We start from the raw sequence: 5,164 nt of genomic DNA, 5'->3' as shown, positions 1-5,164 counted from the left end.
ATGTTTTGATAGTGGCACTCTCCCAACTTGTATTTTTCTTCTTTGAATAAAAGGGGGGTTGATATCAACACATTCATGTTTTGATAACTTCACTCTCCCAACTTGTGAAAGTTTATTTTAAATGGCTTGTGAAAGTCTTTCGGTAAATGTAATAAACTTTTGATAGCTCTTTTAAATACAAAGACAAGGTAGGTTAGTGAAAATATCAATATGGGTTTTATTTCACTTATTTGATGATATTATTAATAATAAATATTAAAAATTATTTTTAAAATAATAAAATGAATCCGGATATCGAATTTGAATACGAATTCGGATATGCAGATACAGATGCGGATATTCGGAATAAACAGATGTACTTCTCGGAATCGGATGTTAAACGGATCGGATGTACCATTTACCAGATTCGCATCCGCTAAGAGACGAATATCTCATAAACGGATTCGGATAATATCCGTTTGAAACGGATTCGGATAATATTCACTTTAAACGGATTCGGATGCGGACGGTAATCGAATTTTCGAATATCCATTTACACCCCTAGGGAAACTAGGCAACTTCCCAACAGAGCCAACTAGGAATCATTTGGCTTTTACAAAACCGAAGCTTGGAGGGCATGGTTTGATAGGACACATATGCCTTAGGAATTAGGATCCTCCGATAACGTGTAAAGTAAGGAATTGAGAAAATCTAACACGATGCCTTGGATGGGGGAGCAACCCCATATTTAAGTCTAAAAATCACGAAGAGTACACAAATAAAAAAGTTATAATATCACGAAGATACTGTTACTATTATGTTCGTGACTTTGACACATCGATTATTTTGACAAGAGGAATTCATATATATATTGCCGTCCCATTGTCCCATTACTCCAATCACTCCTATTCCTTGCTCTTCCAACCCATTTATAAATGACCCCTTTTAACCTAACACTTTACACAGCCAAGCTCCAACTCCTTACACACTCTTGCAAGACTTGGAATTAGAAGAAGAAGAAGAAGAAGAAATGGGTTATTCTTGCTTTGTCTTGGCACTTTTCTATATAGTCCTTCTCCACCTTTGCACCCAAAGAGCCAAAGGTGCAGATCCGACGGTCGGGTTCACCTGTCTCCCTCTCAACTCCTGTAACTTTGAGATCCAAAGACCTTACGACTTGCCCCAAAGTGCGCGATATAGCTTAATCAATGGAGTCCACAGGCTCTGGGTTTACTCTACTGATAAGCCTCACTCCCCCACTAGCAAGACCAAACCACGAACTGAGATCCGAATAGTGGTAAACCATCTCTGAATCTCTGCATCTCTTCTTCGCCCTAATTTGATTTTTTTTTCAATCACGGTCTTAATAAACTTGGGCGTCACATTATTTGGGAAAAAAATCATCAAGTACTTATTAATATATAATGGCACAAACCAAGTTATAATAGAGCATAGGCTCCGTCAATGTATTTGTCTATTATGTAAGATAATAACTACAAAGAAACATTTGTAGGGGGGGGGGGGGGGGGGGGGGGGGGGGGTGTGGTTTGCTAGCATCCATCGCAAAAGGCATTTCGTGGATGGCATGTTGCATTTGAGAGCAGCCACCTCATGAATGAAGACAAAATCTGCTTAAAAGTGAGCCCGTACTTGTAGCTGCGCTCACATGCAACAGGCAATGGTGTGGCTAGTAATAGCCAGACCCAGCTATCGTACATGAGGTGGTGCGCCTACACCATAAAATGACCATTTTTTTGCAATGAAAATGGTGATTTGTTCAAAAAGATTTTCTCAAACTATAGGCCAACTATAAACATCCAAACCAAACACTTGAGCCATGTTTGGCTACCACTAATCTTTTCAATGAAATCTTTTCAATTCTCTCCCTCTCCCGCCCTCCTTGCCCATCTCCCACCACTTGATAAACCAATATACCATGGAGAAAGCTTTCATGGCCGTCAAAAATGGCCTTAATAATGTTCCAACCACAACTATGTTACTAATCTTACAACTAGGTGTACTTTTTTTTATAAAAAATTAATCTTTCTCCCTTTATCATTTACATATTTGTATGTTTATAGGGCTACGATTATTCCTCCGGCGTGTGGCAATTCGAAGGGCAGGGGTTCGTTCCCAACGGGACAACCGGGGTCTGTGTCATGCAACTATTTGGCGCATATGGCCACGCCACAACACTGATGATGCGGGTCTACAATGGTACACTTACATATTACAGGACCCCAATAATCCTGGATATATACGATCGATGGTTTCGATTAAACTTTATCCACGATGTTGGTGCCAGAAAAGTTTGTGTTTTTATCGATGGGGTTCTAAAATTAAAGCCATAAGATCATGGGGGAGCCTCTCACTACTTTAAATGTGGTGTTTATGCACAAGATAACGATTCTAATTACATGGAGTCTCGTTGGAAGGGAATCAAAGTCCTTAAAAAAATGTGACTGAGATTCAGAAAAATGCAATTGTGGAGTGCTTTAGAAGAATAAGTTGGTTGGCTTGTCATGGTTTAGCTTATTGATGTAAATGGTGTTGTCTCATATCATAGGACTTGCTCATCTATTTGTACGTTTATGGATGTATAAATGATCTTCTTTTTTCTGTTTGAGAGATTTACAATGGTCTGATCTTATCAGGGACAGGTGACAGTGGTTTGGATAGGATTTACAAAATATACCAGGCGTAAAATTGAGCATTGTAAACCTTTTCCTAAAAAACAAAGTTATTTTGCTGTAAAAGTTTTGAACGAAATATTAAACGGCGAACCAACAACTCTTTTTTACAAAAAAAAATCCATTTAAAACGAAGTTTTGCTAACTATGGGTGTGAGAATGGAAGACTGAATTCGCGGCCATATATACACAACTGATGTAAGGGTAAAGTAGGTACAGTAAATTATGGGGAGTGATATTTGCACTACGACATTTTGATAATGAGAGCAATCTCATTGTCTTAAACCATTTTATCCAGCTGTCAAGAGCTATTACAATTCGCAAAAATTCTCAGCAACCAATTGGTGAAATGTAAAACGTGGAGATTCGTCCAATTATCAAAAGATGGTCGTGTAGATAAGTATTCCAAAAAATCATTGAAAATCTTGACTCAGCGACAAATTTCAATATAAAAAAAAAAAAAAAATATTTCTAGAAGCCAATGCAACTTAATATTCATTATAATCTTATTCGAGAAAATTTCCATTTTGAGTTCTTGAAAAAGCATGAGTTCTTGAAAAATAGTTGTCCTTAGACTATAGCTTGTTTTTTTCCTAGGGCACAATATACTTCTTCGTGGCACATTCCTATCAGATATTGGGCACAATCTCATTCGTACCCCACCTTTTAACCAAACAATGAAAGAAGAACTCCTCGATCAATTCCGAAAAACAGAATAAAAAAGAAATGGAGATGAGAGCTCCAGAGGAGATCGAAATAGGCCAAGATATCACACCCTCAATTTTACCACTCGCCTTCACCCTTTCCGATTCCTCCCTCCATTTCCATTGCTCCTCTTGCTTTCACCCTCTAAATCCCAAAATCCCCAAACCTAACCCTAACAATTCCCACAATCCCATCCCTATCCCTTGCAATTCCCACTGCAATTCTTCACTCCTCTACTGCTCCCACCACTGCCGTCACGTTGACGCTGACCTCCACTTGTCCAGCGGTGAGTGCCACCTCTTCCTCCAATCCGATACTGATAGAACAGTTCTATCAGATAGAAAATAAAGAAGAACATTGATAGATTGAGAGGAAAAGAGAGAAGAAAGTGAGCTAATTCGAGGAAACTCAGGCCTCCAATGAGTTAATTCGAGGAAACTCGACCTCCAACGTGCCAAGCACTAAACGTGATTTTATTTCTTGCTCAAAAAGCCATACGACATCTACATCTTATAGAAAATAAGGATAGCAAAATAGGAAATATAGATTAGCAGAATAGGAAATAGGAAAATAGAAATATAGTGCAATATGGAAATCTAGCTTAATTAAAATCTTCTAAAAAAAGGAAAGTGATCCTAACAGATACCTCCACGTGGCCTTGTAGACACCCCATTTTGACCGGACCCAAGTTCGCTATGCTTGGGAGAAACCCCATCCGATCATTTCCGCCATGTTTCGCATTTTTTTCGTGAGAGGTTGAGAGAGATTATTCATAAGAATCCAAGCGAGGGAGAATTTGGACCCGTTTGGTGGGCCCGCATTGAACATTTGTTTAAAATTCGAATCAACCGAGGGCCCACATTGTGGGGCCCACGTTGTGGGGCCCGCGTTGTGGGGCCCACATTGTGGGGCCTCAGTAGGGCCTCTTGTGAGGCCTCTTATGAAGAACAATAATGATGGATTCTCCACTAAAGAAACATGATGGGCCCTCCACTAAGAACAATAATGATGGATTCTCCACTAAGAAACATGATGGGCCCTCCACTAAGAAGAATGATGATGGATTCTCCACTAAGAAACATGATGGGCCCTCCACTAAGAAGAATGATGATGGATTCTCCACTAAGAAACATGATGAGCCCTCCACTAAGAAGAATGATGATGGATTCTCCACTAAGAAACATGATGGGCCCTCCACTAAGAAGAATGATGATGGATTCTCCACTAAGAGGGACAACATGATGAGCTCTCCACCAACACATCTCTCTCTCTCTCTCTTTCTCTCCCTATATATATCTTCCTTCCCATCCATAGAAAAAAAGAGGAGAAAAGGAGAGATTTATCTTCCATTATCTTTTTCTTTTCCATTATCTCTTCCAATCACTCCCTCCAATCCCTTTCCCTATATTCTTCTTCCATTATCTCTCCCAATCACCTCCCAATCCTTCCCTCTAAGAGAAAGTGAAGACGGCGGAACGGATCAGCGGCAACATTTTTTTTGGGGATTTTCTTTGCTAATTGAAAGGGTAAGACAAAGCGTATATCCGAGGATTACTTACCCTAGAGACAAGGAGAGCTAGCAAGGTTGGTATTCCAAAACCCTCTTTCATATATCTTAAACTAGAAGCATGCTAGGATTGAATTTGTGATTTATTTTTATTTTTTCTTATTGTTATTCAAAATATGTTTTTTTCAATCTCTGAGTGTTTTGAACATTAAGAAGTGTAGAAATCTGGAATTTCGAAGAATTTTGACTTCGTTTTGACCGTAATTTGACCTTTTGAACTTTA

The 5,164-nt window shown here is 39.1% G+C and overlaps 1 pseudogene; it reads left to right on the top strand.

Moving 5' to 3' along the window:
• Positions 1-281: 281 nt before the first annotated feature.
• On the top strand, positions 282-2,441 carry LOC143880593 (citrate-binding protein-like; annotated as a pseudogene).
• Positions 2,442-5,164: the final 2,723 nt, after the last annotated feature.

This window comes from Tasmannia lanceolata, unplaced genomic scaffold, assembly GCF_043159265.1.
Source record: "Tasmannia lanceolata isolate RefF3 unplaced genomic scaffold, GAP_Taslan_0.1 ptg000007l, whole genome shotgun sequence".
In the NCBI taxonomy this organism is placed as follows: domain Eukaryota; kingdom Viridiplantae; phylum Streptophyta; class Magnoliopsida; order Canellales; family Winteraceae; genus Tasmannia; species Tasmannia lanceolata.
This window is presented reverse-complemented; position numbering and strand designations above follow the sequence as displayed.